Consider the following 23,811-nt stretch of genomic DNA (forward strand, 5'->3'; position numbering starts at 1 on the left):
GAGGGAGGCTGGGGTTGAAAGTTGCAATAAAGGACGGGAAGGGAGAACGTCTGCCTGGTTTTCATTGCTCCCAGGAACTTTGGCTGTTGCCATCAGAGAGAGAGATATATATATGGATAGAGAGTGTGTGTGTGTATTTTATATATATATATATATATATATATATATACACACAAACATATATATAAACAGAGATGTATATATAACATATATACGCGCATGCATGTATATATATGGGTATATGTTTATATAACGTAGCGATGTGTGTGTATATATATATACAGAGAGAGAGAGATGCATTTATATATACACACATGCATGTGTGTGTGTGTGTACACTCCCCTCCCTCTATATTCGAGGCTTTGAATTTTGTGGATTTGATTATTCAGGGATTTTATATTTATTTATTTACGTTATTTATGCCCCTCCCTTCAGCCCTAATGGCTCTCAGAGCTTATTATTTTTAAGACGGTTCCCTGCCCTCAGGCTTACTATCTAAAAGACAGGACACAAAAGGAGAAGGGAATGGTGGTGGGGAAGGGGATGAAGTCCAGTGGTTGTTCTCTCCCTCTGAGGCCTGGACCAAGGCAGATGGACCGGAGATTCGGCTGTATTGTTTATGATGCTGCTTTTCGTCAGCATGCAACCCAAAACTCCAAGGAGTGCTGGGACCAACTTCACTCATCCTATGTGACCAACTCCCAGTTTTTGCTGCTTTCATTATTGCCTTTTCTGGAGCTTTTACTTTGGGAGAATTGGTCTCTTCTTCTAAGAGTGATGTGTCTCTTAGAGCGTTACAAGCAGATGATTTTATTTTGCTAACTATGCTGTTTCAGTAGTTATCTGCAGGTCCACATGTGATCGGCTTGGTCGTGCGAAACCATTGTGATCAGGCAGCTGAGGGGTTCCCAGATATGCCCAGTCTGGGCCCTTCGCGGATTCTGGGATCACTGACCTGTGTGGTTGATGGCTATCTGTTTATCCATCTTGATGGAGCCCCTTTGACATGTCACCAGATTGTGCTGGTGCTACAAATGGCTGTCAGTCGTTTGGGACTGCCTCCTGCAGACTTGGTGATCATTTTGGTGCAGGGCAGCTGCAGCGGCGTCTCAGGCCAGTCTTGCGGATGACTCTATCAAGAGAGTTGGCAGGTGGAAGTTGAATACCTTTGCTGGATACATGTGGCCACACTTGGACTCTTGTGCTGGACATTAGTTTGCTTGGTTAGGGTTGGCGGAAGGCGTTCCGGGGGGAACGGCCTTTTGTGGTGGCAGCATAGGTCATGGATCTGGTTGGTGGGGTTACCAGGGCTACGGAGCACTGGTGTGAGAGTCATTTGGTACCCGGGGGCGATGGGGGCATACGTTGTGGCCATTGCGGGGGCCACAACGCAGTAGCGCCTCCCGGTGACTAGGGGCTTAGAGAACTTGTGAGCGGCTGGTGGCATGGCTGCGAGATGGCGTTCCTTAGCCCCTACGTCATCCCATTGCCTGGTGGTCACCAGGCAGGCAGCTTATCGAACAACCGGGGGGTTGTTCAATGCTACAGATCCTGACCTCATGCTTTGGGCCAACCCTACCAATTTTATTTGCTTGCTGAATAAAGTTGTGGTCTTTCCTCCAGCTTTGTCTCATGTGTTCACTTGCGGCGGCCTCCTAGGCAACAAGCGGCTGCCCGACTCACCAGGCAGGCCGCTTTGCCGCCGGGAGCCGCACGACAAGGCTCCTAGGCTCGCCCTGGCATGCCTTACTGGGGCAAGCTGTGCTGCTATTGAGCTGGTGTGGGGAGGAAAAGTCCTTCCACCTCAGTGGACTGCTCTGGGAGGCAGGAGGTCCTCTCTATGGTGTGTCATGGTCCTCCAGGGCAGCCTATTGGCTGGGCTGCCTTGGGGGAGGGGCCACCATGCCTGCTATGCATGCTGGGGCCTGGTCTATATAACAGCTTTGTGCTTTGGCCCCAGTGCCATTTGCTGCTCAGAGCTGGGCCTGCATCTCTCACTCCATGACCAACTGGCACTCTATGGTCAAATTTAACTAAAAGTTGCACTGAAGGACCTAGGGGATGTTCCCATTAGGTGAAACCCCGTGTTCTGAATCGAATCCAAGGAGTGGCGTTCCTATTAGGATCCGATTTAAACCTAGAACGGTTCTAGAGCAACCCGCAATCGTCCCCACTACAAATCGAATCGTAGAGCGGTTTAAAATTTTGAATCGATTTTTCGTCATTTAACGCGCGTTAAAAAAGACGAAGGGTCTGACCTTTGTTTTTCCCTTGATTCGAGTTAGGAACCGGAGCATTTAAATAGGAACGACAACCTTTGAAATCGGGTTAGATGGATGGGAGGAACCGAGTGCGATGGGGCTGGCCTTGGGGGAGTTGCCCTTTCTGTCCCCATCCGTCATGGCTGTCGCCATTTTTGCTTCCCTCACCCCTTTGTCCGCTGTGGTCTTTCAATAAGAGATAAGGATTATTTTTATTTTTTATTTTAATGGTTTACAGGCGTTTAATCTCTTCAGCACTTTAAGCGCCTGAAGTCCCGGCTGCTCAAGCGCCTGCATCTGCCAGTGGATTGCAACCTCCCCTCTGTCTGGGGAGAGCCCATTTCTAACGGAGGAGAGGCAGGAAGGGAAGGCTCCTCTCGAAGAGGCATTCCCTGCCCGCTTGGGCTCTGATCTCACCCAGACAGGGAAGGGAAGGCTCCTCGGGAGGAGGCATCTGATCTCGCCCAGGCAAGGAAGGGCTCTGATCAATTGGGGGGGGGGGGGGAAATAGAGCCTTTCTCCCTCCCTTTCTCAAATGGAATCTGCCTTCTCCTCCAACCCTGGAAAGAGAATCTTTGGGAAGAGTGCTCCCTCCCTGCTTTTCCAGCAGCCTCCTTCATTGATCTCTGTGCTCTCTGAAGGGATTCTCCCTGGCTGTCTTTTGGGAGACATGAAGAGGGGATGCTGTCATGGAAAACCTATCCCATAGTTCCTCTGGAAAGAGCTTGGGTTTCTTAAATTCGCTTTCCTAAATTTGCTAAATTCACAAACAGTCAATGAAATGGAAACGATGCCAAAAGATAAATCGCTTCCAAATATTCCGGATTAACGTTACGTCATTCTGACGTACTATTGATTGACAGCTCCAAATAAGGTATGGAGGAGAAGAATCGCTTTATTTAAACACCGATTTCATGCCAAGTAGGAACGCTTGCAGGTAAAAACTTCGATTTAAAAAACCAGATGGGAACGAAGAATAAAAGCGATTCGGAACGCGGGATAAGACCAGGGTTATTTTGAATTGGATCTATTAAAAACGTTATATTTTAAATCGTTTCAAATCTTAAGTGGGAACATCCCCCTAGAGATTCCTAGAGAGGTGTTCTCTCAGGTAAAAACATAAGTGTTTTTGTTATTTGCGGTTTTTCCATATTTGTGGGGTTCTTGTGCCCCTAACCCTAGCAAATATGGAGGAACAAGTGTATAACATATATATATATATATATATATATATATATATATATATAACGTAGATATAGATAAAAAGGCACACATATATATGTGTATATATTATACACACACACACACACACACATAGTACAGTATATGGATTGGTTTGATTTGCAGTTTGCTTTCTTAATAATTACACTTTGGTGGGTTTGCTGTTCTCTTAGGAATCCTCCTGGAATTTTCTATTAAGTTATATCCTGCCTTTTTCCCAACAGAGGAACCCAAGGTGGCAAATAGCAGATTTAAAACAATACAGATTTTGAAATTATTTTCAGGAGGAATCCTTGTAATAATGCATTGTAGCAATCCAGATGGAAGGTTTCAAGGGCACTGGATCACTGACTGTCTGGAATTTACTATCACTGTCAAACCAACCAAACTTCTAAAGGTGCTCCCAGAGGATGAGCACACCTGAACATCTAATAACAACACTGAATCTACAAACATTTCCCAAACTGTGAAGCAGTTCTTCCAGCAAAGTGTAACCCCACCCAGAATAAACATGAGAACCATTTATTCAGAACGCTTTCAGATTCCCGCTGTTCTAAGTTTATTGGCTCTTATACAGGCAATTGACAAGTCCAGACACTGATTCAGCAACTCCACAGCCTCACCCAGCTCAGATGATAAATGGAAGTACATCTAAGTTTCATCAGCATCTCTCATTCCATATCCCTAGCTCACCTTGCCAAGAGGTTTCTTTTAGATATTACACAATCTTTAGAGATATGTCTTGAGGAGGGGGGGGGTCTTTATGCCTCCATCACCCTCTCCATTTCACAGGGTCAAAAACAGTGGATTGTTCCTACTAAAATTTGCCTTGTGCTGAACATCATGGTCGATCCTTGTTCTAGATAAGTGATTCTGACATTCCTCATTTGCAGCGTTATTGTTGTTGTGTACCTTCAAGTTGTTTCTAGGATTTGTAGTGGCTGAACACCTCAGCAAACTACAAATCCCAGAATTCCACAGGATAGAATCATTTTTCTTTGGATTTATTTATATAAACTTTCCTGATAACATTTCTTTTTAATACTATTTAATACTATATTTAGAAACTTAAATCTTAAGGATAAACTTAATTGTCTCATTAAATTTATATCTTAAACTGTAATGTCCAATTTTACCCAGTTTTGAGATATGTACTCTAACACAATTTCCCAGTCCTCTAAGTATTTATTTGATAATTATTTTGAAGATTTTGCATCGATTTGTCCATTTCTAGAATTTTCAATAACCATTCTTCCATTGAGGGTATGTTTTGTTGTTTCCAGTATCTCACATATGCCATTTTGCTACCGAGAGCATTTTTTCTTCCAGTTGGAGGACAGTCATGACAGTTAAAGCTGTGTCAAATGGCGATATTTCTGCAGTGCTGTGTGTAAGCCAGGAAGGATATTCTCTAGAGAGTGTGAGGGGAAGTGGCCATGCTAGATAGGGAATTCTGAAATGTGCAGTCCAAAAAGTTACATCTCAAAGCACTATCCTTTAGGAGCCCTGGTGGCACAATGGTTAAATGCTGGTACTGAGTTCGATCCCAGGACTCCAAGGTCCACTCAGCCTTCCATCCTTTCATAGGTTGATAAAATACACAGCTTGTTGGGGACAATTGGCTTACACATTGCGAAACACTCAAGAGTGCTGAGTTCACTGATAAGTGGTATAGAAATGTACTTGCTATTGCTATAGATAATGCCCCCCCCCCCCCATTGAATGGGATTACATTACTTTTACGGTCCTTTCCAGCTCTATGATTCTCTGAAAGTGCTTCCAGACAGACTCAGACTACATCATCTTGCTTTCCTAGAAAGCACTGGGTAAGCTGTTTTGATATGGAAATACAGGATACAAGGCTAGACTTCCTTGCATGCCTTGCACTGAACATTGCCATAGCAACAGTGGCGCTCAACAAACGGTGTAGTATCACAGCTATTTCTGAGCACTATGATGGGAGGAAGGTCCAGAGACGTCTCTCAGCTTTTCTTGCCAATTAGTTTGCATAGTGAGAATCTGATGTGTAATCATCGCTCTTTTTGTTTTGTTTTGCTCAGCTTATTAAGGCACATGATCTTTCTATCATGCTTTGCATTCTTGTTGAACAAGAATTCCTTCATCACCTTGCATGCTGTACAAACATGACACATGCTTCCTTGACATCTGATTTTCCTAAAAGCAGAACAGTTGCACCTGTCTCTGAAGTCAATCACTGTCAACTACTACAAAGACAACAACGTTCTTTGCCAACTATGAAAGCCAACTATTAGTCATACCATGGCCAAATATGGCCCCATTGTTTAATTCTAGTGTGCCAAATGAAATCATTGTCATGTACAAAAGTGTGGATGGATGTTGTGGATTATTAAAAAGAGGTGCATACAGCAGTTTTTGACAGTCACAATCACAACTACATTAGTCATCCAGAGGACCCAAAATTGGATGTACTGTATTATACCTTTTTTCCTGCAAACAACAGGACTACTGTGGCCTTCTTTCTCAGAAGAGACCCTTCTGCCACCATAAAAGCAGCTCTGTAAATAGAATATACAGTAATCTTAAGAGTTGGATGGGACCACAAGGGCCATCTGTTGTAACCCCCTATCATGCAGGAATTTACAAAGAAAGGAGTCTTGAACAAGACTGCTTCTAAAGTATGGCAATATAGGTGCATTCTAGCAGCACCAAATTGGGATACACCTGCCATTTTCTGTTATTTCCCAAATCTCAATAAGCCATCATGAGGGCATAGGTATGACAGTGTTATTGAAAGAACAGGCAATAGTCTTTCTTAAGAATTACTGAAGGATAAAAGTTTAAGATAACACTGCTCGGTTCAACCATGAAAGAATGAGTAGAATCATATTCTATACACATTCTCTAAAAAGTTCACAGTGTCACATTTTATCCTACACTCCTGCAACTGTCAAATGTAACAAAAACTAACACAGTAAAAGAATATTACTGCAGATCTGGTGTAGATACAAAAGTATTTGGGGATATGCAATGAAATCTTCAGATATAGTCAAATTTTACATTATTCTCTTCTGCGTATCTGGAGAGCAGCAAGACTTACAATGGGTCTAACAATGTATGTAAAGTACTGTCATGTCTGTGTTTGTAGGAAAGCTGGATTCTCAGGAACAGGACCAGCTAGCACATTGTTTCTCTCCTATTTCAGACACAAAATGAAATTTAGTGATTGTCAATCATTCAGTGGGCCCTTTAGTTTATTTTTCTAAGAAACTAATTGGATTCTTCATGGTCTCACATGAATCTATGCAAATGCAGGGTTCACTTTGTACCATGCTGCCTTAACAACAGTTTGTGCAATCACAAGTAGTGTAATGTTGAGGAAGCTGGACTGTACCATTTCAAGCTGCAGGTTTCTGAAGTGTGTGTTATGACAAATAGGCTCCATCATTAGGCAAAGTGAGGTGGTTTCTTCAGGCTGATTTTGATTATCATGGAAGGGTAGCAAATAGCCAGTTACTGAATTCATTCCTTTATTTTTACTGATAAGGAGGACTGGTGTGTGTGTGTTAAAAAACAAAACAAAAAAATGTGTCCATTCCCACTTTGGCTATTGGGAGTTTCATTTAACACTACCAGGAGCAACAAAACATTTTGCACGGGCTCTGGTGTTATGTCTCTGGCATTATGTCTTTGAATGTCTAATGATGACAAAGACCCTACACTTTTGAAAACTTATGCTGAGATATGAATTGGGAGACATACATGCTTCACACAGAAATTATTGTTGTTAACTACCTTCAAGTCAACCCCGACTCATAGCAACCCTGTTAATGAGACATCTCCAAGACACCCCACTCTCAACCACTAGGCTCAGGTCCTGCAGACTCAGGGATGTGTTCTCCTTGATTAAGTCTGTCTATCTGGTTATGTACAGGGTGACCAGATGTTCTAACCACAAAAGAGGACAAGACATCACAAAATGTAGAACACGCAAAAAATGTAAGGAATTACCAATTAAATCTAAAAACACTAATATAAATATAAATTCATTTCATATGGGTTTATTTATGGCTATATTACATATAGGTAAAGGTAAAGATTTCCCTTGACATGAATGTCTAGTCGCGTCCGACACTAGGGGCGATGCTCATCTCTTTTACTAAGCCGAAGAGCCAGCATTGTCTGAGGACTGCTCTGGTGGGCATGACTTCAAAGAATACCTTCCCAACAAAGTGGTACCTATTTATTTACTTGCACTTTTACATGCTTTCAAACTGCTAAGTTTGCAGAAGCTGGGACTAATGATGGGAACTCACCCTCAACCATCTTTTTTCTGATGAGCTTATCTTTGTTAAAATGCCCTGTGAACTTGCAATATACTTATAGAACTCTTTGTAAAACAATCACTTAAAATTGTACTTTACTAGCAACAAAGCCTTGACTGAATCTACATTTAAATTATTACTTTTATTTGCAGTTTTCCCATTTGCTCTCTCATCCCACCTGCTTGTTCCTCAACCCAAACTTCACACTTTTGACCCCCCTCCCTGATCTGCTTCAACCACCCAGATCATCTGTTAATTTCCACACCTCTGTCAGAAAAAAAAAAAACACACCACATGGTTGGTGACAAGTCACAGCCCCTTACAGCAGCCAAGGCAGTAATAAATCTGTTCAGCTAGAGGCATCAGCAGACACAATACAATAATATTTTAATAAGTAAGAAAGTTGGAACTGGAAACAGTGGTAATCAGGTAAAGGCATGGAATACCTCTTTTCAAAAGTAACTAATTACACTACTTGTTGAGGAACATGGGTACACCTTGTTATTGTTCTTTAACTTATTACATTGGAGTATGTTACATTCATTAACAATTTAATTACAGAGATATACCACAGTTAACAAAGCCTCTGACAAAGAAGTTCCTTTTTACAAAGCCTGTTTATACTTGCCCACCCCCTCTCTTCCTTGTCCTCTGTCGAGGTAAAAGGGTTTTTTTAGCACTGGGAAGATGGTAAATGAGGGCAACAGAAACACAGACTTTCTTTTCTGGGTTGCAGCAGCACACATGCAATAAACAATACAATAAAGCTTGAGCTGAGGAAGAATGGGATGCTACTCTACTTCTTATAGCTGTGCCTGCCTTCCTACAACAGGCAACATAGACAGCATCTGCAGAATCCCACACTGAGCACGAAGAGCAAAACAGAGAGAAAAGGAGGGAACAAGTAAGTCTGACTCACCAGCTATGGTTAAAAACCCATAAATCTATAAATCTGGCCACTAAAATAGTCATCCTAAGAAAAATGAAAGCTGGTAAAAGAAAATTTCATTCTGGGTGTATTTTGGAAGAATTTTTTAAGTAGTTTCTGGAACATTCAACTTTTTAAATTTTTTACTTATATAAGGCTGTATTGATGGTTGTTTAATTTCATGTGTGCACACCATTACTGATCTTGAATAAATAGTTTGCTGTAACATGTTGCTTTTCTTTTTTCTTCTTTTTTCTTTTTTGTTTTTATTTTTGTTTGTTTTTGTTTTTTGTGGTGTAGGAGTCTAACCATGTTCTTCCTATGTCACTTCTGTCTCTGGTACCAACATGTCTGTCAAAGGAATAATCTGCTTCACTAGCTGAGGTATACCTGTGTAATATCTCCAATATTCCATTTTTATACAAGGTCCTGGACATGGGGCAGCCTCCCAGCTCCAGGGTTTTCCTGGATGAAACAGTCTCTAGAGCCATTTCAATCTGGATTCGGGCTTGGCTATGGGATAGAGATAGTTTTGGCTGTCTTAATGGATGATCTGTGCAAGGAACTGGAAAGGGGGGGTATGTCCCTGTTGGTTCTGCTGGATCTTTCAGTGTCTTTCAGTACTATTTGTCTGAGCTGCCTCTCTGTGATGGGACTTATTCCATGCTCAAATAAACATGGAACTGATCATGCAAATGTATTTGAAATACGTTCAAGGCATGCAGAGTTTAATCTTGGGTCTATTTGCATCCGTTATTCGCACTGTCAATGATATGAATCTTTTTTAAAACTGCTATTGAGTACCCTGGGTTAAGTAAATTTTTTGGCAGTGCCATCCCCCAAACTTAATTGAGTGTTTTTAGGATGCACATGAACAATGGAGATTCAATCTGAATTCATCCTGGATTATTTTCATCATCTGAATAACCCCTAGGAGAAGTTATCTGGAGGTTTGGAGTTAGATGTCACCAGTATACATGACACCCAACATTATCTCTCCTTTTCATCCAATTCCAAGAGAGCTGTCTCTGTAACAAACCAATGTCTTCTGTCAGTAATGGACTGGATGAGGACAAACAAATTGAAATTTAACCCAGACAAGCAGAGGTGCTCCTGGTAAGATGAAAAACAGAGGGAATAGGGATACAGCCTATGGGGCAAAGCAGACTTCAAGGCATCTTGAAGAGAGGCCCAATCTGCCTTTTTGCCAGTCCAAAAAGAAGCAGAAAATGCAGCTACTTTTTGAGCTGGCAAAAAGCTGGCTTTTCTGCCCCACCGCAGCTTTACAGCGCTCCTGTGGTGTGCAGTGTGTAAACGCCGTGCTGCCAGAGCACCCTGAAGCTGGCTGCCAAATAGGCAGCCAGGCGGCGTAAAGCTGGCTTCTGGGCATCTTGAGGGCATGCATCATGCGTATGCCATGCCCTCAAGCCAGCTGGAAGCTGGTTTTTCATGCCGGTCTGTTGAAGATGCCTTGAAGTCTGCTTGGCATATTTTGAAGGCCCTGGCTGGCTGAAGGCCTTGGTCTCCTACTAAGCAAATAAATTGTCCCCTCCCAACTCTATCCCCATTCTATTCCAGGTCTCACATTTTTCTTCTTTGTCAATTCTTTTTTCTTTTTCCTGCCAACCCAGCTGTCCCCTCCTAAAAGTTCTCTCTCACCCACTCTCTTCCTATCTTCCTAAAGAAATTGCATAGATTATGAAAATCTAGCCTATCAAACAACAGATCCATGTGATGCAGCATGGAATGGGGACAGAGAGATTTTAATCCTTTTCTTGTTTCGATTGGGAACCTGCAGCTGCTACTCACCCTGGAAAAACCGTCATTTTAAATATGGATGGCAGCATCAGGTGTCATGGGATGCAGCCCATGCTGCTAAAGAAATGAAGATGCCTAAAAAGATGAAGAAAGGTTAAATAATGTATTTGTTGTGCTTAGATTTTTTCCCCAGCTGTCTTATTTTTCCAGAAGCAGCATATGTATTTAAATTCCTTAGGCAAAATTCAAACTCACATAAGGTAACTTGAAGTAGGAAGAAGGAAAACTAATAATTCAGCATTACTGTTGCCAGATGAAGAGCCACAGGTTATTAGGAATGGAAGTCATAGGGAACAGGATGTACAAGGCTATTGAATAGAACAGTAGAAATCTCAATATTCCATGTGTGTTTGAAATGTACCCACTTCTTTTCTACTGTGCATTTTAACCAGGGAGCTGTTTTATAATACACAATTATATCATTATGGTTCCACTTCAACTGCCATGGCAATGTCCCTAAACTGCACATCTCAACCCAAAGAAACTGTACTTGTTCTGTTGTCAGGGCAGTTAAAATGAAATCATACTCTGTAACTATGAAGTGTGAAAGTGCCTTTAGTTTGGATTCTATAGTTTTTGATGGTAAACTACTTAGCATACCTTATTACTATATAGCTTTTAAAACTATGGCTTAGATAAAGGTGACAATCTCTGTATACAAAGCAGGGGCAAAAAAAAAAAAAATCCAAAACATGGTTTGGCAACTCAGGCTGGGTAGCTAATGTAGGTGCCATCCGAACAGTGTAACAATAATGATTTATTACAGTCCAGCAAAGGACCCAAAAGTATATTTTCTTCCAAGTTAAAGTGAAATCTTAGCACTACAATTGTGTTGTGTGAATGAGCCCAAGTATTTTAAATAATAATTTGTTTCAAAGCCATCTCTGGCTCTTCCTGATCCACCCATTTCGCTCCCTGTTTAGCTCATTGGAGATTTAAAGAACCGGTTTTTAAAATGACATTCAGTGTCACCTAAACACTGAACAAGTTTGGTTATGAAATGAAACTGAACCTTAACATCCTACAGATGTTACAATACGTTCTGCTGCTGGCAAATCAGAGGCTCTGCCAAGGTGTAGGCAGCAAAGAAATCATGGCACTGACCTATTTTTGCCATTGTAAAGTAAGACAAGTGACAAGCAAGCTCTCAAACTTTACTGATTATCTATATCTACTGTCAACAATTTAGTATGCCAGCTCTAAATAAGCATTTGTTATTTTTAATGCCATGATCTGTGTGCTTTCATTAAAAAGCTTTATTTATAATAATGAGTATTAAGGTTTACACCATGTTATGAAAGAGCTCTGCAGTTGCTCAGATTCTTGGTTGTATTTTTAAAAGTTCCTTCAAGTTTCCTCATTGAACAGGAACCTATAACATAGGATAGTACAGATAGAGAGGATTGAGCCTGGAGTACATAACTCAACATGCATCATACTCCAAGGTGACCAGAGCTTGGAAATTTTTCCTTTTTGTGGACTACAGCTCCCAAAACCATGGCTAGTAAGGCTGGGAAACTGAAACATTCTGATAGCTGTTATCCCCAAAATAGATTTTTCCAAGTTCTGCAGGTGTCAGACTGGAATTACCATTATTTGTCAGACCAAAAACTGAATTTGAAGGCCCATAGATATATATCCATATTTGAGACAGCAGATATTTAGGGAAGGGGAGAAAATAGTGATTTTTTTAAAAGTTGTTTTTATTGCTGCTGTTCTTGTTATTTCTTAAATATATCTTTCATTTTGCCACATAAATGCAAGTTCCAGGGAGAAAGTAGTTTAAATTACCCAGTAACTATGTGATTTTGAAGGAAGATATATTTATGATACATTCTAAGTACAGAGTAATATTAATTCAAATTTGACACATTCAGTCTGAGGAAAGAATTCATGGCCAGTTATAGGGCCCATTATTCCACTTTAACTGCTATCCCTGTGGAATTTGGATTCTGTGCAAACTGTTTCGGTCCTATAGAATTTGGGGACTGAAAGTTTAAGGAGGGGCAAGCATTGGACTAAAGACACTAGGGAACCAGAGTCTAAATCAGCCATGTAAACCCACTGGGTGACCTTGGGCAAGTCACTCTCTCAGCCTCAGAGGATGGCAATGACAAACTCCTTCTGAAGAAACTTGCCAAGAAAGAAACCATGATTGGGATCACCTTAAGTCAGAAATGACCTCAAGGCATACAACAGCAGCAGCAGCAACAATTAAATTTCTTAGCCACAGCACTCTAGCAGCTCACCGGACTACAAATCCCAGGATTCCCTAGGATGCAGCAATAGCAAATGAAATGAAAAAGCATCTTTATTAATGGCCTCTATAGTTTTTGATGGCAGAATACTTATCATATCTTATTATCAAATAACTTTTTAATTGTCGCTCAGATAAAAGTGAATTCCCTTGCAGAGCAGTGGCAAAAAATTATTGTTGCCTTGTTTTTAAAAAATGGACTGGTCAGTTTTCCAGAAGATTGCCTTTTAACAAGGAGATCAAGAATTTGCAAACAACTGTTGCTTTCTTAAGGGCACTAAGCCAAGATTTTATAAGGCAGTTATAAAAGACTGCATTGGAAAAGCTTGAGTGCAAATAACATAGATTTTATCCTTGCGTGGTTTATCCTTGGTTGTTTAATAGCCTCTTATCCAACTGGAAACAAGTATTATAGATTTTTTTTACATTTGGATTGAATTTGGTACTCTTGGATTTATTAAATTATTTATTATTCATTTATGTACTATCTGTTTTTGTGATGTATTGAGGGGGGTGATGTTGTAATGACAATAAAGCTAAATGTGATTCAATAGAAAGTATGTGACATCTTTACAAACAATTATAATACAAACCATAGGTGCTGCTTACTGTTCAGCAAACAGGAAGTTCACACCCTGCTTAAATGTCAAAAATATTCCACCCACATGAAGCGTCTTTGTTTAGCCTCTATAGAAATGGAATATAAAGCACACCCTCCAACTGTCCTGATTTGGCAAGACAGTCCCAATAATCCTCTGTCCTCCCATATTTCCAGTTGTTTTATTATAACAACAACAACAACTTATTTATTTATAGCCCAACCAATCACGAGGAATCCAGGTGGGTTACAACAGTAAAAATACATGGACTGTATAAAATCCAAATTTAGTCCCTTCCCAACCCCCCTCCCAATACTAAAATTACAATTAAACTATCACAATTTAAAAACAGCTAAATACAATAACTTAAAAAACGCGAATAGGCAACCGACGTAGATCATAGTATGCAGTTGTTGGGAAGGCCTGCCAGAAGAGATTCGTCTTAAGAGCCTTCTTAAAGGCTGCAAGAGTGGAAATATGACGGATCTCCTCCAGCAGGTCACTTCATAGCTTTGGAGCAGCAGTAGAGAAGGCCCTCTGGGTTACTGAAATCAGCCTAGATTTTTTCGGCTGAACTAGGTTCTTTCCCGAGGACCTTAGTGTGCAGGACGGACAGTACAGAAGAAGGCGATCCCTTAAGTATTCTGGTTCCAAGCCATGTAGGGCTTTAAAGGTAATCACCAACACCTTGTACTTTGTCCAGAAATTAATTGGCAGCCAGTGAAGGGACTTCAAGACTGGCGTTATATGGTCATTACGAGAAGTACCTGTAATCAACTTGGCTGCCATGTTTTGTACCAGATGAAGTTTCCGAACTTGGCAGGAGGGTAGCCCCAAGTAGAGCGCATTACAGAAGTCCAATCGAGAGGTTACCATTGTATGTACTACTGTCTCAAGGTCTCCCAGTTCCCGGAAGGGGTGCAGCTGGCGTATCAGCTGAAGCTGATAGCAGGTGCTCCTGACTGTCGCATCCACCTGAGCAGTCAAGTGAAGCGACTAAGGCAACAATGGCGGTCTCCACGTCCTGAATCCAGTTTGAGATGGATCCATTTCGTCCCCATTTCGCTGTTCCTCCCACTCCCACCGCCTTTGTCCTCAGCTTACTTCAATTGCTGCAAATTGAGTTCAAAGTACAAAAGAAGTCTATACTCAATTAATTGAGTGAGAGGAGAGGAGGGAGCAGAATCTTGCCCTTCTCTCTAGGCTGAGGAAAAAGCAAACCAGTGCCGCCTCTCCTAACTTGTGTGTTCTTTCCCATTAATAACTTTTAACATCTTGACCACACTCTGATGATGCTTGTGTAATTGCGTAAGTATTGTGTAATGTGACTTTATTCCTCTATAGTCAGTGCTATGCATCTTACCGTATATACTCATGTCCAACATGACCTCATGTATAAGACGAGGGAAGGTTTCAGGGTCAAAATCATGGATTTTGATATGACCCATGGGTAAGTCAAGGGTAAAATCCAGGGGGCTATAATGAAGGATGAAAAGAGGGACATATCACTTTTGTCCCTCCTCCTTTCCTGGACTTCTCCTGACCACCTAACACTGATTCCCAATGTGCTGCAGGAGAGGTTTTAAAATCGAATTGAGAAGGGAAGTGGTGTTCAATGGGGAGTTCTTCCCTGGGAAGAGAAGCCTTGCAGATCAGACTGGGGAGAGAAGCAAGTGGTTGTAAATAGGGTGTTTTTTTCCATGGGAAGAGAAGGCTTGCAAATTGGATTGGGGAGGGAAGCAAGTGGTGTTAAATGGGGAGTTTTTTTCCATGGGAAGAGAAGGCTTGCAAACCAGACCTGGAAACTCTTTCACGCAGAGAGAGAAAAACACGGGCATCAGGCTTGCTTGTTTTAGGACCTTTCTAAGCAGTACTAGTGTATTGACCTGTAAATCGACCCAGGATTTTAGGGACAATTTTGGGGCATAAATTTATCAACTTATAGTCAAGTATATATATATGGTAGTTCATAAATCAGATTGCATGTTAGGTGTCCATCGGGTGTTCAAATACTAGGACCAGGTGTCCATTTGGGCTCACAGTTATTATTTTAAAACATATTAACTGCTTTCTAGGAAACTGTCACCATTATCCCAGATGAAGAGACAGGCAAATTCCATGAGCCAGACAGATATTCTGCTGTCTGAAGGAAAGGACAAGATAGTCCCATTGTGATAATGACCCTGGAAATGTGATTGGGAATGCCATACATGACTGATGTATTTAGCTGTCTACATGTCTTTACATCATACCAGGCCATTCTCCAGGGGTCTTTATCAGATGAGCAAAGACAAATATCTATAAGAGAGATGATATTTTTGGTGGTAGAACCTCATCTGTAGAATCCCCTCATGAGAGAAACTCTTATGACACCTGTGTTATGATCTATTTTATTTAAAGTGGTAATTGTTTTATTTTTCTATGCATTTATAGAACTATTTTTACACTTTCAAATTTTAGCACTCCTGTTTTATTGATCATTTTATTTTATTTTTTATGCTTTAGTGTTTTCACTCTTTGTTACTGGTTTTTTCTTGGCTTTATTTTGTACTCTGTCTAATCTCTATTTTAATATATTTGTATTCTATACTTTTAATGTTTTGTGCACAGAATTTGAAAGTAATTATTTGTAAATAAGTTATTTTGTGACAAATAAATTATATTACAGATGCAACATATCAAGGGATATCCTTTTGCAATCCAAGTTTTAGTTAACTGTATAGTTATGGATGATGATTTTTGTACAGCTAGCCAGAAGCCTAATAGTTTTCTGATACTTCAAAAAGTAATTATCAGTAACATGTGAAAAACAAAAGATAATAAATAAATAAAAATCTCAATTACATGAAAATGAAGGGTTACTTGTTAACATTTTAACAATGGCAACTAATTTAATGGGAGAGCCATTAAAGTTGACTTTCTAAGCCCCATACATCTGAACTCCATAGAATCATAGAGTTGGAAGACTACAAGAGCCATCCAGTCCAACCCCCTCCACTTACTTAGCAGTCTTAAAAAATGCAATAAATAAAGTAGGCCTTCTTTGCCTTAGGATCTGCATTCAAGAATCCCTCCTCCTACATATCTGCCTGGGACTCACTTCACCAGTAATATGTTTTATATACATACTTGCATGTTTCATTATTGTCATTATTGGGTTGTTTTTTCTTTTCAGTTTTGTGTTTTGATATTTGGATGTGTTTTGATGCTGCAGTTTTGGATTATTGCTGCTCTGTTTTCATTTGTATACATGAATCATTTATATGGAGGAGGCACACAGCTTGCCTAAATAAAGTTATTTTGTGTCATGTCAGAGACAATATTCAGTCCTTTCCTTTCCAATTTATAATGCCAGCCATAAGGTCATAGTGTGAGATGTTCTGTAATGATAAAAACAGTTAGAATAATAAGGAGTAAATTGTTATGTAGAAGGTATTTGCATATGGATGGTGATTAGTTAATACAGAGTGGAGAATGCTGTTGAACTGTGGGATAAAAATAAGCATGGAGGCAGATATGATTAAGATTTAGATTTTGGTGGAGGACAAGAGAGCAGGCCTCAGTTCTGTGGAGGGAATGAAAAACAGATAGGGAAGGTTGTATTAGGTAAAGATTTACTTTTGTCAGGTTGTTGTTGTTGTTGCCGTGTGCCTTCAAGTTGTTTCCAACTTACAGCGATCCTAAGACAAACCTATCACAGGGCTTTCTTGGCAAGTCTCTAAAGAGGCGGTTTGCCATTGCCATCCTCTGAGGCAGAGCAGGTGACTTGTCCAAGATCACCCCATGGGTTTACATGGCTGAGCAGGAATCAAACTCTGGTCTCCAGAGCTCAAACCATTATACCACACTGGCTCCCACTTTAGTATATAACTATAATATTATTAAAGAAACTGCAACTACAAGTGTTTACATGATAGAAAATAAAAAGTAACATAATATCTATGTAACTTAAATTATATATTTTTCTTTAGCATAATGATTCCTATTGCTTTCAGGGGTATAGCTACTGGGGGAGAGGGATTCAGAGCGTTCGCCCCAAGTAATAATTCTCCCTTCCCCATGAAATTTTCCTTCAGTTCCCAAATGTCTAGCATTGCAGTAACTGAGAACTTCAGCTGAGCATTTAGAAATACAGTTTAGGCAAAGAAAATGTGCAGGCACAACAAATCAAATAGTTCTAGGTGTGAACAATTCTCAGTGTCTCACAGTCTACAATGCTAGAAATTTGGAGACTGAGTGAAACTTTAATGGGGGCAGAGTTCTTTTTTTGGAGGTGCAATAATACCCTTATTTTGCCTTCCCTATAGCAAAATCATGAAGCACCTGATCACTATTACCAGTGGTAGAGAGAACAGCCTTATACAAAGGTTGTTTGGAAATGAATCCAGAGGGGATTCCAATAGCAGAAACACCCTAGAGTGTGTGAAAGAGAGCTGGAGGTACAACAGGTGAGTGTTAGAAGTGTAACTCCCATGGTAGAATTATCACAATCAGTTTGTTTGGTTATTTGTTTTAGTGCTTGTAATTCTGGACTTTGTAAGTAAAACTAATGACAGGCCAGTAGATCATCTGGTACATTACAATCAGAACAGCAAGTGAGTACAACATTCAGTGTGCAATGTTGACATAAGGATTCCCTTCCTTGCTCAGGGCAAGGTTCATCAAGCCTAGTGTCCCATTGCCAGTTAGCAAGCAGGCAGATACTGTAGCTTTCCTGCACCACATTGTATCACACTGAAATTTGTATGAGCAACTATAAAGCTAAGTTTTAATGGTAACTTACAAAAATAATAAAAATAAACTGCAAAGCCACTCTCCTAAATATAAAAAGACAGCATGGTGTCTGAGCCTAGGACTAGGACTCTGGAGAACAGGGTTTGATTCCCCTTTTGTCCATGGAAGCCCTCTGGTTGACCTTGGGCAAAGCACATACCCTCAGCCCCAGAAAACCCCTTAGGGTTGCCATAAGTCAGAAGTGACTAAAAGGCATACAACAATTAACAAATACAATAAAACCATAGCAATAAAGTGTGTGATCTTTAAAAGCATTTTTGCAAGGTTTTGAAAAGATAGCAAAGTTGGCACAAGTCAAGGGTCGCTGGGGAGGTAATTCTGCTAATTTAGTGCTATTATGAAGAAGTCTCTCCCCCTTGTCTCCCCCTGCATTACCTCAGAGAGTCGGGCTTTCTAGAAGAGAACCTCTACACTTATCTCTATACACAGACATGCTGAAATGAGAGCAGGGAATTCTTCCAGGTACCTGGGTCCCTCCCAAAAGGTTTCTGATTAGATGCTAATGCAGAACACTTTTCCTGGCAGTATGTATATAGTAAGCATGTATAGTAGAAATGGAATGCATTTTATATCTGTTATTTATTGTTTCTAATATATTTATATGTTTGTAAAGCCTGCTGTTAAGCAATATCATTATATTGCTCTTAAAGGTGTGCCAAGGCATAGCTAAACCACTCTGATATGTCACATTATCTCTGTGTGACCTGAATTATAGTCATAATTTGGTGAAGGCAAAAAGTGACGAATGACTGACTTGCATTGTAGCATTTGCAACCATTATAAAGGCAAGCAATTGTACATTAAGTAGCTTTAATTCACAGTACTCCAGAAGTAATTTAGGTAGAACAATTTTAACATGTCGGTGGAAAACATTCTAGAGAAATAGCTATTCTTAAGTCAGTATACTCAATGTACTCATTATATACAGAAATATACTCGATGTTTTTAATATATACATAGAAATATGAGAAATACAGCCCTATATTTTAAATCTACCTATATATATGTACACAAAGAGAGAGATTCCAGCTATATGAACTGTGGTCTGACATTCTGGCTATATGAAATGCAATTTGCTCTGTCCTATCTCCAGCAGTGGCTAGCAACATGCTTCCAAGACAGCCACAATTAGTTAACAAAGGCAACAACATAGCTGGTTGCTGTCCAGCACATGGAATTAAAAAGCATACTGCCTTTGAACATGGAGCCTGGATACTTCTACCTTTCCTGGCTAATAGGATCAATGGCGGGGTACAGACCGTCCCTTTTTATTTTTTATTTTTTTTGCTGGGTTGGAGGCAGGGCTGCCTCACCAGCAGCCCCTGTGGCTCCAACCCGGCACTTTTCCAGGCCATGGAGAAGCGGCAAAATGCCGCTTCCCCATGGCCTGGAAAAGGGGTGTCCTTGGGGCTTCATGCCCCTGGACACCCCAGGAGCCACAGCTAGAGAAGAAAGGGGCCACTCGGCCCCTTTCTCCCTGGCATCGTTCCCACAGCTGTTTGGTGGCTGCAGGAAGAAGGCTCCCTTCCAGAAGGAGCTCCGTTTCGGAGCTCCTTGTAGCACCACAGCCAGGCTGCCATAAGTGGCCTGGGGCGGTGCGAACACGTCACGCTCGCGCCATGCTGTTTGGACGCGGCGCATGCATGATGTCATAGTGGTGCCACCATTATGCCGCCATCGACACGTATTAGGGTTAGGGAGCGTGTACACCACTTTTTGGTGGTCTGTACCACATCAATAATACCAATTCTGTATCAATTTGTTTAATCCATCTTTAAAGCCACCAAAACCCATGCTCATCACTACATCTTCTGGCAGCAAATTCAAGCTACAGGAAAAGAGATTCCACCTCCACATTAGGAGGAACTTCTTGAAAGTAAGAGCTATTTGACAGTGGAGCACACTCCTTCAGAGAGTGGAGTCTCCTTCTTTGGAGGTCTTTAAACAGAGGCTGGATGGCCATCTGTCAGGGATGCTTTGATTGTGAGTTCCTGCATGGCAGGGGGTAGACTGGATGACCCTTGGAGTCTCTGCCAACTCTATGATTCCAAGAATTAGATGTTGTGTGAAAATTTAGTTTGTCAGCTCAGATTTTGTCAGGGGATGATACCAAATTTCAATAAGAAAGAGGAAGCAGTTTCTCTTGCCACTAACCTTTTGATAAGCCTCTATCAAAGTATCCTTTAACTAAAAAGCCCCTAAGACTCTGTTCTTCCTACTGGAACATATTCCAATGTCATCATTTCCATCACTATTTTCCTACTGTCTCTCTCTCACACACACACACACATGTCATGATACATTTATTAAAAGCATGCATTGCATTACTGTCCTTTCCTAATAAGTTAGCGCTGAGTGGAACTTACAATAGCACTGACAAGCCTACTGTCATATTGAGTTATATACCTTTATCTGTCAGGATCTTGTCTAGTTCCTTCATAGCTGCTGAACTCTTCCATGTTCTAGTCATCTTGACTGCAGACTCCATTCTGATTCTTGAACTATTTCAATGTCTTAATCGTATACTTAAAGTATCTAAAATAATGACATCTGTGGTTTTTAATGTTCAACTGTGAACCAACCTTTTCATTTTCCTCCTTGACTTTCTTCAGTAATTGTTCCAAGGCTTTGCTATTTTCTGCTAGTGGTATGGTGTCATCTGCATATCGTAAACTGTTGATGTTCCTTCCTCCAATATTCATACTTCCCTCCTCCAAGTCTAATTCTGCTTTATGTGTGACATGTTCATAGTAGAAGTTAAGCAAATAGGATAATAAAATGCAGGCTTGCCCCACCTTGCCAATTAAAATTGGATCCCTAGTGCCTCTTCTTTTGCAGAACCCAGCTTGGACAATTGGCATTTCTCAATCCATATATGGTGAAAGTCTTCGTTGCAGAATTTTGAGATCAAGCCTGTTGCCACATTTCAGAATGAGTATAGTGAGATTTGCAGGAAAACAGCATTTATAATTCCCCTATGTACCGATCTCCAGAAGCTTTGGAGGGGTGGTGGTGTTAGGAAAATCCCTGTTTGTTAAGAAACATGTAGTCTATAGTGTTGGATAAAAAAACTGCAGAAACAGGGGATGAACGATTCACTCCACTTAACACTATCTTGCATGAAGTATGCACACAAATACAATTTGTATGAAAAGGGCATGTCATGGGTGCCCCTAGGCAAGAAACCTTCAAACTTGCTGAAGGATAGGTGGAAGGTGGTAGGTTACGATGAATGAAAACAAGTGGGACATTTGTTTTCTGCTTAATAAGAAAAAAAAACCAGAAAAAACAGAGAGGAATCAAGAATGATTACAGATGAAAATGGCATCATGTTGGATCTCTCCTAGAATTCTGTGAGGGAAGATGGATGATAAAAAACCTCCTTGATAAAAGCCTCATCTGTAAATTCCTGTTCCAATCTTTCCTTCCTACAACTTTGTGGAAAAAAGATAGAAGAAACAGCAAGAAGACACAGGAGGGTTAAAAGTGGAAAACATCATCATCTCGACACCTCATGAAACTTAATTAGTGAGACAGGGTAACTGTATCAAAAAGAACTGACCTGAAAACAGTGAACATCTTCTTTAAGCAGTGAGAAGGCATTGTGCAGCTATTCCAACTTCATTTCTTTAATAGATTTTCCTTGGTAAGAAAAAGATGAAAGAGACACTGGGGGAAACAATAAAGGGTTACAAGTTAAGATGTCTGAAGGCCTTATAAAATTCAGACAGGGCAATGATGCGATTTTTCAAAAAATCTTACAAACTACTAGAAGGAAAGATAATAGTTTCACAGTGCCTTTCCAATGGCAATGTCCATCTAGAAGAACTTTTACTCCTAAGAAGATGTGAATAATAATAATAATAATAATAATTGTATTTTCCCGCCTCTCCCAGGTGGAATTCACCTGTTAGCCTTCAATTTGTGAGAAACTCAGTTTCAAGTAATCAGAATAATTTATGATCGTTGTAATAATTATATCCGAATTTTACTGCTGATTTCAGGAAAGGATTTAATTTACTGAACTATGGCAAAGATATAGAAACTTTGTTTGGCAACAAGAGGCTGAGGAAATATTTCAGCATAGGAAATAACCCTTCTTACCTTTATACTAGAAGTGGGGAAACTGTGGCTCTTTGGATGGTACCAGACTTCCAAAAACCCCAAACACTGATCACAGTGACAGGAGTTGGCAGTGATGTAGACTTGACTCATCCTCAAGTCACTTCAATAACTTGGCTTGGACTTGACTCAGCAATACATGATTTATTGACTAAATTAAACACTTGTATACTTTTAGCAACTGAATGGCTGGGCCAACTTCATCCAGAAACAGCAAAAGCATTAGGCAATGGGCTTGAGACAAGGGCTGGGTTCTACTCCCTGCTACACATTGGAGGAGTCTTCTGAAGCTTTTGATAAGCTTTAGAAGGATCCCTCCACCTCAAGCTTATTGCCTAACACATTTACTATTCCCCTCCCCTAACTTTGTGTATGTCTTCTTGATTTTCTAGTTACTGCACCCACACCACTGCCTCTTTTCTGTTAAAAGTTGGCTCCAATACTTGAGTCTCAACTTGAGATTTGACATGAATATACATTTAAAGGACTTGAGACCCAACTTGACACTTGAAGGTACAGATTTGAGATTCGACTTGAGACTTCACTTAAAAGCACCGTGTAAGGACTTGAGACTCAAGACTGAAGATACAGACTTGAAACTCAACCTGAAACTCACTTTGAATGTACCTTTTAAGGACTTGAGACTTGGAGGTAGATTTGAGACTTGGAGTAAAAGGCATGAATACATCACCGGGAGTTGGAGTCCAACAACATTTTGGAAAAGACAAGCAGTCCCCACCATGGATGTATCCACACTTCAGGAGTAAAGCATTTTTGAAAACACTTATTGTCATGGCTCCCTTCTGTGAAATCCTGGGACCTGCAGTATGGTGAATTATGGCACCCTATCCTCTGTCAGAGAGCACTGGTGCTTCACCAAACTACAAAGCCCAGGATTCCTGAGGATGGAGTCAGGGCAGTTAAAGTAGCGTTAAACTGCTTCATTTCTGCTGTCTGGATAAACTCCATGTTCAGCTATGTGACGAGGCTGCTATATAGGGGGAGATGATACAGTTCTCTATTAATCTTGGTCACCCCGCTGTTATCTAAAGTGCCCCCCCCCCCATTAGCCTGTCTCCCTTGAAGGGAGTGATGACAAGCAAGCCCAGACTCCTTTCAGGCCTTAACAGTGAAGCGAGGGAATTCATATCAAATGCCCGAGACAGTCTGTTGTTGCTCCGGTTGTTGTGTGCTTTCAAGTCATTTCCAACTTATGACAACCCTATCATAAAAGAAACTTGCCATGAAAACCCTGGGCTAGGCTCACTGTCTCAAGGACGCCATAAGTCAGCATCATCTTGAAGGCACACAACATCCTTTCAAAAAACCCACAAGTCACACTCTCTCAGCCTCAGAGGATGGCCATGGCCAAAACAAACCAACCCTCTGAAAAAACCTGCTAAGAAAACCCCAGGAGAGGTTCCCTGTCTTAGGGTCAGCACTGTCTTGAAGGCACACAGCACAACATTCTGAGACCCCTCAGGTGACACTCTCTCAGCCTCAGAGG

General features: G+C 40.7%; 1 long non-coding RNA gene across 1 annotated transcript; it reads right to left on the reverse strand.

Moving 5' to 3' along the window:
- Positions 1-21,540: 21,540 nt before the first annotated feature.
- LOC149324018 (uncharacterized) lies at positions 21,541-23,354 on the reverse strand. Its single transcript, XR_016280291.1, has 3 exons — positions 22,932-23,354; positions 21,745-21,851; positions 21,541-21,616 (listed from the first exon to the last, which is right to left on the reverse strand). It is a non-coding gene; the product is annotated as an uncharacterized LOC149324018 (long non-coding RNA).
- Between the last annotated feature and the right edge of the window lie 457 nt (positions 23,355-23,811).

The sequence above is a fragment of the Sceloporus occidentalis genome, unplaced genomic scaffold (assembly GCF_023333645.1).
Source record: "Sceloporus occidentalis isolate IW3139 unplaced genomic scaffold, rSceOcc1.0.p SCAF_1, whole genome shotgun sequence".
NCBI classification, from domain to species: Eukaryota; Metazoa; Chordata; class Lepidosauria; order Squamata; family Phrynosomatidae; genus Sceloporus; species Sceloporus occidentalis.